The 12581-nt window shown below is 36.0% G+C and overlaps 1 protein-coding gene across 2 annotated transcripts in view; it reads right to left on the bottom strand.

Moving 5' to 3' along the window:
* The window catches only part of SH3RF1 (SH3 domain containing ring finger 1), an 83581-nt gene that overhangs the window by 35767 nt on the left and 35233 nt on the right, over positions 1-12581 (bottom strand). The window lies entirely within an intron of this gene.

Genomic DNA, 12581 nt, shown 5'->3' on the forward strand with positions numbered 1-12581 from the left:
TTTTAATGGGCAATATGCAACTGTATGTATTTTTCATAAGCTTAAGCCAAGGGAAACTTATGCCTGCGAAGAAACTTGAGATCTGATTTCATTTAGAAAAGGAGTTTTGGTGGCAGAAGCTCAAATGTAAATATGCTTCCACTGGCACAAAACAGTGCTCAGTCTGTACATACTGCACTTGAAGAACCAACATTAGCTGAAGTGGCAAAAAATAGTAAACCCTCTCTCAAGGAAATGAATGGAACAGACACTGGATCATCCACATCTCTGTTTCTTTCGAAGCCTCCCAGACACGGTGCTGCTGGCTGTCCCTTTTCCAAGCAAGCAAAGCATTCCCTGCTCTCTGGCTGCAAGATTGGGAAGTGGCCTGGGTTTCCCCATGAGCCAGGTGAATTTACCCAGAATAATTACACTGGTTTCACCTGTCTGAGCTTCTTAGACACTGAGTGTTTTCAAGAGGCTAGGAAGTAGTACCTTTTATAGGAGTACTGCTTATGTTGATAGTAAGACAGACAACAACACTTTTCTGAAACTGGCTACATGCTCCATCAGCTTCCAGAAAAATCCAGCTTGTTCAGATACCTCAGCAGCAGTTTTTAGGCCTACCTTTCTTTACAGAAAATCTAAAAGACTGGAAATTGATCCATGTCGTGAGAGGATCTCTAACATCCATTATTTGCAACTTTCTTACAAGAAAAGACTGAAAATTTATTTTTCTTCACCTAGACTTTTCTTTCCATGCAGTTCCTAAATCAAACCAAGAATCACATTAATGACCATGACAAGATGAGAAACTACCACAAAAAAATCTCAAATTACACAGCAATTGAAAGTACAGTAAGTCTAGTGATACAGAGCTACTTTTTTCAGTCAATTTTTTTTTCCCCAAAGCCATCAGTATTGTAAGACACAGTTGACTGCCAGTGAAAGGTCCTTTTATATAAGGATAACATAATACAAATGTTTGCAGTCAAAACTTGTTTGCAAGGCAGATTTGGGTAAAGTGAGTTCTTAATGTGTATATTCTCCAGTAGGTACAGGTAAACCTGAGATTTCCTCTTCAGACTCTTAGTCATTCAAACTTTTTGAAGGACAATATTGCTTCTTTTAATATTCTGGTGTATTCTATTTCATATTATTGCTTTCTTGATTCAAATCTTTCAAATGCATCCTTCCTATTACTTTTTTTTAAGTAATAGGAAGGATGCATTTGCCTTCTTTGGCTTTACTAAGCTGTCCAGTCCTGCAAGAACATCCCCTTTTGCATCTGTATTTTTTTATGTCTCTTTCATCTCACTGGCTCCAATACCTAGTTTCAAGTCTTAATTTATAGCCACCTGATCTGTGTAATTCAATTTTTGCTTCAGCCTCCTTTGTTCCTTCTCTGCTTGCATGTAACTTTCCATGTATTTTGAGACCTAGAGCATATGAAAATACTTTACCAAAGACCTTTTTATACTGCTTATATTAAAAGATGTGTTGTCTCAAGTTGGATTTCCTTCTAAAGGAAGGAAACATGTTCCCTATGTTAAGATATAGGTACACTGCTTTGGCCTGAAAAATTAAATACTCAGTTTTGTAGGACAGAGCAACCTAGAGACGATAACATTTGAAACTAAATCTCCCTGTTTCTTTTTGAGCTCCAGAACACAAAGTGTTTCCATAATCCAGGAAGAATGTTAAAAGCTGGGTCCCTGCATTTACTTTTGTCATCTAAGGAACAATTCAAACAAGGTCAGATTTGTGCAAAGAAAGGCTGAGTGTTACACACTTGAGTGTTATTCATCTGTACCCAACGCTAACTTGTTAGCGTAATCAACTTTAGGTACTTGTGCCATCAGAACTATCTCAGAAGCCTGCAGAGGTCATCAATACAAATGAAATTTTTTCAGATAAAGTGTCTCCAAGGTCCTGCTAGCTGGATGACAAAAAAAGTAAGGTATTTTTATGTCAGGAGGCTGTATCAAGCTGCCAGTATACTGTAATAATCATAAAAACAAACCTTTGGTAACATCTGATATAAATTACCGTTCCTGTACTGAATACAGTAAACCAGGGCTTGGGGTTTTTTATATAATAGTTCACTAGATTAAAGAAGTGAGCAATGTTAATGTTGGTAAGTATTTTCATTTCTACTGGTTTTCTACAATACAGTTGTTCTAAATCTAATTTTTCTCTGCATACATAAAGCAAAAGGCCAAACATTTGACTTTAAAAAGTGCAAATTTGTAGTTGTTTTGAAATGCTGTATTCAAATACAGTTACTTGCTATACAGCTTCTGATTTTAATGAAAGTAGAAGTTTAGCATCAAGAGGAAACTAGCTAGCCAGGTTGCCCTGATCAAAGAGATCAGGGTCTCAAACCCAACTGTGTGTAACTTAACCCATATAACAACCATAATTTTGAAGAAAGATTACTTTAGGAAAAATACCAGGGTGCACAATAAAAGAAATACTCAAACCCACATATTTATTATACTTTTGCAATCAGTAAAAATTTTAGGATCTTGATACATGAGGAAAGAGGATTACATTTTTACTGTTTGATCAACTGAAGTTAAAAATTCTTTAGTAGAATATACTAATTTTCAAGGTTTCATCCATCTAACGCAGGTTGACACACCAATCGCTCCTAGAGCCCTTTGCCTGACTCTATTCAGGACTTCACCAGCTAACTTTGCTCTCGGTAACTTGCAAAAGAATTTCACAGCACAGACTCAGAGAAACCTATGTTTTATAGCAGATGGGTAACTCCTTTATTCATGTAAGCAATTCTTATGTGCTCTTTTAAGATAAATTCTCAATGGCCTACTTAAAGTAGCCATTTTATTAAAGCCCTTTTTGCTTCCTCTGTCTTAACAGCTTTTTAGGAGAAAACATTTTGGCTTTTTTTTCTTGTCTGATGTTCAGAAATAAATATAAGGTTGTTTAATGTAAGTATGAGCAACACTTTCCCACAAAGTTGTCTTGAAATTAAAAACTGGAATACAGGAGAATGAAAGGAATTTAAAGATGTTGCCTTAAGGCCTAAGCAATCACACTAATAATACAGAAGGTTAGGAAGGGACATTTACAAAGCTTTCCAAAGGCACTTCTCCCAGTCCCTTTCTGTGTCACACCTTTGTAAACACTTTTTTTCAAATAAAAAGTGTGTTTTCAGAATGCTGCCTTTCTTTCTTAGTCAAAATGCAAAGTTCTCAGCTACTTCCTTTCTCAAAGTTTGTTAAGTAAAGAAAATTCTGAACACTTTCCACTGAACTAAACCTCTAAGTTAATAAAATAAGTAAGCAAAAAATAGGAGAAAGTGGAAGAGAAAATAATTATATCCTGCACACAGCATGTCCCCAAAATATTTTAACTCTATGCACTTGACATGTTCAAGATTGCTTCTTCCACAAGAAAACAAAATGAATTATGAGAAAACTTCTCTGCACAGGAAAGACTGAGGAGGTAACTTTCAAGATGCAGAAGAGAATGCAGGTCTGTATTGCTGTCGATTTGCATATCAAACAATTCCATTCTGAATCTTTAAAAACCTTTTGATTAATTGTTTACTGCAAAAGATTTGTGCTTTGAAAAACCCCAGATCCTTGTAAGAATCTAAACAAAACCTTAAATTGTGCACTACATAGAGCTAGGATGTTTATATAAAATAACTACTTCCAAAAGCAATGATTTGTTTGAAAGATCTGCTCTTACAAACTGTTACACTAACACTACAGCTCAAACAGAAAGTGCCACTATCTTCATTGGTTTTCTCTTTGTATGTTCTCATGGGCATTCGATGTCTCCATCAAACTTCACTTTTCTTGTCCCAGTGCCAACATACAGCACCATGGATCTCCTAATCTCTTTTAGCACAATAAGTTAATATCAGCACAGCAGCACAGGTTGACTCAGCACTTAGATTCTCCAAGCAGTGTAACTTCCAATGCGTTATCTTTTCAGGTAATATCACCCATGGCTTCTAAGACAAGAACACTGCATACCGCAAGAAAAAGGAAAGAAAAGGACATCCACCCCTCCTGGCAAGGATACATCTACAACTCTGAGACTGGACAGTGGGACTTACTAATCCTGCTCTGAAGTGCCTCTAACTTCTGTACATCCCTGAAGAAGTCTCAGTGTGAGATGTTAGAATATATCTTATGTTCCCCAACCATATCCAATTTCTCATTATTAAAACCCCCATGATTATCCAAAGTTAGAATGGCAGGAACACTGACTGCTTTGAAAGTTTTGTTGTTCCAAATTCCTCAACCCCTATAAAACTGCAGAAAATTACCTCCCAGTTATTAATTTCATCTTTTTGAAGAACAGTTTGGAAAAGAAAAATAGATGCAGTTGATTACTAATCCCCTAATGTACTTTTATTATTTTCTAGCTGCTAGACACTTTGAAAAAAAGTGTCTTTATAATGGTAAGACAAGCTTTTTTTGGGGGGGGGGGGGGAGAAAAGAAGCAAGTGAACTGGAAAAATGTAGGGAGAAAAGAAGCAAACAAATTAAAAAATCTCAGGATAAAGTCTATAAAGGTCAAGAGCCTGACAAAGACCTAACAAAAGACTTTGAAATAGTATGTCTTGAGTACTTTTTAAAGATACATATATGCCTGAAGCTCAGAGTACAGAACTATTTGCCTGTTCAAAATACCTAATTACAAGACAGTACTTCTGTGTTTATCAAGAAGCCTCATTTGGCACAGCTGTCTAGAAAATGCAACAACTTTCTGGTGTGAATAGTTTCTTAAATATAACTTGCTTTTTTGCTTATTATATGAATATAAAATCACAAAACAAGAGAAAACCCTTCTGGCCACTACCAAAATACAGACCACATCTCAGTGTTAAACTCTTTCCCTAAAATCCTTCTTACACAGCTAATACATAGCCCTTCCTTTAATTCATTTTAGTTTCCACGTAAACTGGAAATTACACATCCCTTGCATTCTTGCTGCTGCCTAAATTCAAACTTATCCTTCTAATACAGTGATTTAGAATTTACTTTCACTGTCAAAAGCCATAAATGCAATTGCCTAAACAGCAAAATAATTGATTCCCAAGCAAGATGTGTACCATTCTGAGCTTCAAGTCCAAAACAAAGAGAAATTTTCATGTAAACTCAGAATGCTTTTCTTTCCTTTTGGCTTAATGGGAGGCAGCTAGAGAAGCCACAGACCTTCATAGACCCTTCCACAAATAAAGCATCAATAACTGCAACTGTTATAATTCAAATCTGCCCTACTAACTGAACAGACATCTAACCTTATAACAGCTTCTATCAGTCACCAGAAAGGGAAAAAAAAAAATCACTTAAACCTCCAGAAAACATGTTTCTGTAATCTAGACAGTCAGTAGGGCAGACATACCATACATGACAGCTGGTGAGATTACTGTATCATATGCAGTAGTTAAAGCTATACAGTCAACAGCAATCTCAGAGAAAAAAAACATCTTGCAATGCTTAGAAACATCCACATTTGGTTTAATAATTTTTTTAAAATATATTAGCACAAAACATCATCACATTAGGAAGAAATAAAAAAGAATCTACATAAAGCCATAGGGCATTGCTAACACCTAAAAAAGATTCCATGATTAATCCCATACTACCAGGCTGTGCTATGCTGGAGCAGTGGTAACAAATTGAACTATGTTATCTGTCAGTCTGCATGGCTAATCAGAATACATTAGCTTCTTTCATTTTTTGCATTAAACAGAAGCCATAAATACTGGGAAAGTAGATGCATTTTAATGACCACATATCAAATTCTCACACAAACTGAACTTTACAGCAGCACTTTACAAAACACATTCTGCTTGCTTACTTTACAAGAAAAAAACCCCATTAATCTACTTAGTGTAGAAGATTGGAACACTCAGTTTCTCCACAAATCCCTGGGACACAGGAGGCCCTTGTGCCTCTTTCAGGGAGCTGATAATTTAACACAAGCTTCAGAAGTTCCAGAAGGTTTACCAACAATATAAAAATTTAAGAATAATTCTCTGTACTGTTCTAAAGGTTTTGACACTTTGAAAACTAACATAAAGAAGCTTCCCTCAATGTGATGTGCAAATGAATATGTTTACCTCTTGCGCCAAGAAAAAATGAGGGAATTCCAGATGAGAAGACAGACTGAAAAAAAAAAATCTGAGAAGAATAAATGAGAAATGAGATTGCTAAAAGCAAAATCTTATGAGCTTTGAAGTTGAGGAGTTTGAACATGATACAGGAGGAGCAAAGCGGGCAAATGACTCTGGATAAGTGACTCGGTGAGATTATTCTTGGTGAGATCAGCATGAAGAAATGTTCCTTTAATCTCTCAAACACTTTGCTGCCAAAACTTGGGCAATGGGAAAACACGGAGCTGCAAATTAAGAGGTTGCTGCATTTTTTGATGAAAACCTATCAAGGTTGACAGGCCTGACTTTTTATCTGAGCATGCTTTGCTTTCCACTACGATCAAGTGTGAATTTGTTCCCCACCAAAACAGTGCAAGCTCTAAAATTACAAAGGCACTGTTAATGGTATTTAAAATGAGAGTAACCACAGGCATCTCTTCTGTCTGAATTTGATTTTACAGTCCTAGAGATAGCATCTGACATTCCATTGCCTTCTGAGAGAGTGTTTCTAGGTTTATTTACCATCACTTCAACTATTTTGTAAATGCTCAGGTGCTTGTTCAACCTTTTGAATGAACCCAACATCACCATCACACATCCTTCTCAGGTATTCCCTGCAAACCTTTGTTGCCAGGAACTGGAGGAACTTTTGCTAAGCTTGATTTAGGACTGGTATCACGTCCTCTTTCTCTTAAAACCCCCTCACTCTCTTGAAAGTCATTTGGAATCAATTTGATTCCTTTAATATCCTGACTTCAAACAGCTTCTTGCCTATTGCAGAAAAGAAAAGGTGCTAATCTTAGCTGTCACTGTTGCACACACAAATATACATTCACTGCATGCACAGAGTAAATAACAAACTATTTGCAATTTATTCTTACTCATCTTTTAAATTTTTTATGCTTCAAAGCAAAAGATTTTTATGGTACTCTACTTGAAGAAGCTGGCTGGCATTTTGAAAATCCTAGCTGAAATGATGCATCTTTTTTTAAGATAAAGTTCCTGTATGCTCTTTATTATAACAAAAGAGCCAGAAGAATGCTACATTAACATTCATCTCTTGTGCAGTGACAAACTGGAGTTTGCACTTCCTGGTTATTTCATCCAGTCCATAGAAGTAGACAAACAGCAAATGAGTTTTCTGTTCAGTTTAGTACTAGTCGAGCAGGCTTGAACACATAGTGCCTACAAGAAAGGATTATGCTTCACATGTCATACTGTTCAAATGGATCTGTTTTAGCATAAAAGTATTACTGTAAAAACCCAAACCGATCTGCATGTCTTGAGTTATGTGGTCTGAATTGGTACATTGCATCACCACACTCCCATCTGCTGTTACTGTACCTGAACAAGCCCTCCCTGAGTTCTGGCTTTTTTATCCTGTACCTTCATGCTCAGTGTTGATCAATTCCTTCAGCATCCTTCATCCTTACTTCCACCTTCCCCAGGCTTCCTTTCTGCAGGGGAGGTCAGTGAGGAGCTCTGCACTTGGCCCCCCAAGCCCTTCTGCAAGCCCATCCCACTGCCCCGCCCCTGCTCTCCCTGTCCTGGAGATGAATTGGCTCTGCTCCGTCAGTAGAGCAGAGAGCCATATTCCATGTGTTTATCTTAATTAACCCCTTATTCCCTTAAAAGTTGCCACTGGTTTTACATAGCAGCTAGTAATGAAGCAGGATGGTGAACTCCAGCACACCCTGGCCAGGTTTTCTCCCAAGCTGCTCTAGCCCAGACTGTCCTTCACTGTACAGGAGTACCTAATTCTTACAAAAACTATCAGCTCAAATGAAGCAAAATCTCTCAGTACTATAACTTCATCATCAGAGGCATGGACAGTTGCATAAGTAATACACAAAATATAACTAGATAATTCAGGGTAGGCAGATTAAGATTTTCCATTTAGCTTTTCAATGCAATTGTTTCTCCAAAACATTTGTTGTGGTTTTAAGCATGACTGGTGAGGTAGGGTTAGAAATGCTAGGCAACAGGAGGCTTACATTGCAAGGATAACCTGTTCACCTCTCAGTCTTTCACCACAGAAAAAGTTACCAGAACTTGGGCCCAAGGAGGTCACAGTCTGACTTTGTTTACACCAGTTCTGCTCCTTTAGTCCACTTGCACTGTTACCATTTTGTTGATAGCTGGTTACAATAAACAGAACAGATTGCACTGTAACATACAAACTAGAAACTGTTAAACTACTGAAATGAATGATGTTCCAGCAACTGTGTCTGCATGCATTGTGGAAGAGGAAATTTACCACTAACAAGCTGATCATTACTGTGCTGTCATAACACAGATTGAACCTCTATGTTTACATATGATTTCATCAGGAAATCTTCCACTATCTTTTTTTTGTATTTGGTAGACACTGCCTATAAATTGCAACCTTTGAGTCTTACACACACAAAGCTGCTTCTTGCAGGTAGTCCTCTACTTCAAAATACACATAATTTCTACTTCAAGCAACAATTTATTAGCAATTTTAATCTGTTTTCATATGCATTTCACTAAAAGCCCTTCACCTCTCTGAATGTTATGAGAATTTTGTAGTCACTTTTTAAACTAACATCTGAAGTACCTCTTGGACTTAGACCACAATTCATGAGTCTCTGTATTTATAAAAAACAAATTTATACAAGAGTTGAGCTTTTTTCACTCTCAATTATTTGAAAAAGGAAAGTATTTTTTTTCCATTTTTCTATGATACAATCACAAAGGAAACAATCCATTCTTTCATCCAGCTGAATAAAAATTACTATTTTACTTCCACAGCAAAAAGGGTTTATATTTTAATACTATTAACTGTTTCAGATCTGCTTATAGTTTTCATTTGTGTTCATGCCATAAATGAAAATTTATGCTTCTATATAGTGATTTTAATCAAATAGCTATATGAATTGAAAATATTTAGTAGGTAGCATATTCTAGTACACTTTTCTCTTTTTTCATTTTGGAGCAGTCTCAACATAATGTATATGAACTACACTGCTTTTTTGATGAAATTAAAATGGAAGGTGTTTTCCAACAGTGGTCTACTCATCCAAACATTCCCTGGAATCAAAGTAGAATTCATTCAAAGTATTACCTCGAAAGAAATACAGCCTGTGGCCAACAGGTCCTCAGCATCCACTGTTTTCTTCTATGGATCCATTCCCACTACAGATTACTTGTAGTATAGTTCTAGCCAAAATTTTCTGAGCCTAAAGAAGTTTTTAGTCCTTTGGTTGTAAAACATGATACATGCCATGATCTCAATGTTTTCTTTGAAATAATTAAAGCAGTTCTTACTCCAGCCAGGTTAATCTCATTAAAAGTTTATTCCATGGAAGTTAATTTCATTATATCCTTCCACTGTACAAGTACTTCCTGTCTTTGAGACTCCACAGTAAGCAAATTAATAACCATCTACTTACATTAACAGGGATTGCACAGAATAATTATGTTCCATAAATAAATACTCAAGAACAGCTTACAAGAAGTACAACTTTCTCATTTAAATAAAAAGTATTTTAATTAAGCAAGTGCAACCATAATGCATTATTATGGGAAAGCACTGCTCTGGAGCCAAGAGTTAGGAATCAGATAGGATAATGAAAGGCTGACAGCTCTTTAATTCTCTCTCTTAACTATTCATGCTACTCAACTGGTTGAGATATATTTGGAAAGCAGAATTCAGTCATCCTGCTTCATAGTTCTCGGACTCAGACTCCACTAAGGCCTGATGGAAAGACAACTCCTGGAGCAGGACTCTCAAAATAAAGTGAAACTCCACCTCTTTTTGTCACCATGGTAGGACAGCCTGCACCTCGAGGCCCACTGCTAATGGAGTTGGTTTTGTTCAGCTCTTGTATGAGAATGTAGCTTATTTATACAGAATCAAACAGATCAACTTCTCTTAAAAGAAACACAAATACACAGGAAAAACCCTACGAATCACAATAACATGAACACAGCCCTTAGCTTTGGAACAGTTCCACTCAACACTTTTTTGTGAATTGGTGCTGACACAGAAATAGAGACCTGAAAAAGGCCCTGAATATTTATTCCTGTAATTCCAAACCTACATCTGGTGAAACAACACTTATAATATTAGGTATTGATACATGTTATCATTACATGCTTTCAGTGATCCTGCAAGGTAAATATTCTTCAGCCACTGACTTAAGCTCAAAGTGAAAAAAATTATCTTACAAGCAAAACCCCCTTCCATGTTTCTCCTAACTAACCTTCCCGTCAGGTTTCCTTGACGTTCCAGTTTTTCTCTATTCACTCAAATCTGTTCTCTCTTTTTAGGATGGCTGAGGCTTAGGATTTGATGTGATCCTAGACACAGTTTTGGAAAGCATTGTATAGCAATACCAACGTATATCATATCATATCATACCGTCCAAAATCTGCAGCCTTCAACAGAGCTGACTTGCAAGTCTGTACCCAAGGTGCCTCCAAGCAGGTATTTAAGGTTGTTTCTAAAGAGCCCATTAAGGGTGTGATGCAGAAGAACACTTCTTCCAGAAAGGCACCAAGACTTTAACTGAAAACATTGATAGACAAACAATTTATCCATTAGGTGATTTTCACTGGCATCCCATGCTACAATGATTTAGATGCTTCTTAATGCACTTTTGCACTCATGGTAACTTTAGTCTGTAATTTGCTATCGCTCTTCTGATTACAAAAAGCTGTCATTTGTATCAATTTCATTATTCCTTCATTCTGCCACTCGCTATATAAAGCTAGTGCTGCTAATTTTTTTTTAAGCTTTGGGAAAGTTGCCCTTTTTGGATCACCAAACATATATTCAGGGGTTGCTTATATTGAACAAACTGTTACTTCTTTATAAGAAACCAATATTTTGTCTTGACAAAGTATCATGACAGCCCAAAATTACTGGATCCCTGGGCTAAGAAATTATACTTCAATCATAATTTACAAGGTTCAATACATTCTAGAAAATTAAAATAAAACATCTATATTTTAGAAATTAACATTATATTAATACAACCTGAATGAGATCTTCAGAGTAAGACTAATGTACTGAAGAATTTCAGTCTGAGACACTTCTTCCTTGATATCACACTAAAAGCTTAAGCAGCAAATAATTTTTTCCACTTATAAGCTTTTTAAAAAATTTACCTAAAGAGTAAAACTAATTGCATACAATCTTTCTCCTTGCTCTCTTCTCCTTCTGATACTATTCAAACTCTTCTCAGCTTTCCCAAAAGATTAAGTTTACTCATGTACCAAGTCACACTGATCCTATTTCAAAATCTCTATCAGTTTTGAATCCTGGATGACAGCATTCAGACTGTAAGAACACATATACAGAGTATGTGAAGTGCTATTCCTAAATGCATTCGAAATCCTTCCAATACAACAAGGTATTATTTACATCTATCTGCAAATACTTTCAGTGGGAAAAAAAAATTCTAATATTCCATATACCAGAAGCAAACTCCAAGAAGGTAATTGGAAAGCTGGGGTTTGCCAAATCAGAATGGTTACATTAATGATACCACTAATGCCTCTGCACCACACAAAATAAGATCTCAACATCAAAGAGGAATCAAGTCACATGAACAGAAGTTCTGCGGCTGTGCAGTATTAACACAGAAATGGCATCCAATTTTCATGTGCTTTCATAAATCAGTCATATAATTACAGTTTCTGTGACAAGTCTTCTGATTCTGATATTGATTTTAGTATTTATTTCAAAACTCTAGGCTTTACAATTACTTAAACATTTACCCTGATATATTCACAAATACATTCAAAACTCTTTTAGCTCTAGAAGAAATAAGGTTTCAAAATGTGGAAATTAAAATAAGGTTACCTCCAATCTTGACATTTTCTTCTCTTTAAACCCGAGTTTGTAAGGTCTCCCTCTATCATCCTGAGTGTTTTGAGTTGCTGGAAACAATGACTGAGTAGTCTTTAACATTATTTATGAGACTTGAAGTGCAAGAAGAAACCAGAAAAACAACCTTTCAAAGTTTTGTCTCCTACAGGCAACTCAAATCTTCCCTATCAGTAAGCTTGTCTGAAGTCTTCTCTGGATCCCTTAATAGTCTTTATATAAGTTAAGAAGGAAAGGCCAAGGGAATAACTTTCTGTGATAATTGTAACAGGAGTCCTTATTTACTAAAACTGTAAGACTTTCCACTTTTCAGTACCCTAGATTCAACCTGTAAACTTTGCAGACTGAGGAGGAGATCTAAATACAAAAAAGAAGCCACAGATTCTCTATTTAAACATACATTAAGATGCAAAAGCAAGGCTACTACTGGTCTTTTTCCAAAATATCAGTTAAAATACAAAAACCAGAGGAAACATATTTAATATAATGTTGATTATCTATCATAGATTCCTGGCAGTGTTAAAAAAATAAGAATACATAAGAAAAAAATACATAGAAAAAATACCCAAAATGGTGTCTTAAGTATGTCTTCATTTTTTATTTACA

This window comes from Haemorhous mexicanus, chromosome 4, assembly GCF_027477595.1.
Source record: "Haemorhous mexicanus isolate bHaeMex1 chromosome 4, bHaeMex1.pri, whole genome shotgun sequence".
In the NCBI taxonomy this organism is placed as follows: Eukaryota; Metazoa; Chordata; class Aves; order Passeriformes; family Fringillidae; genus Haemorhous; species Haemorhous mexicanus.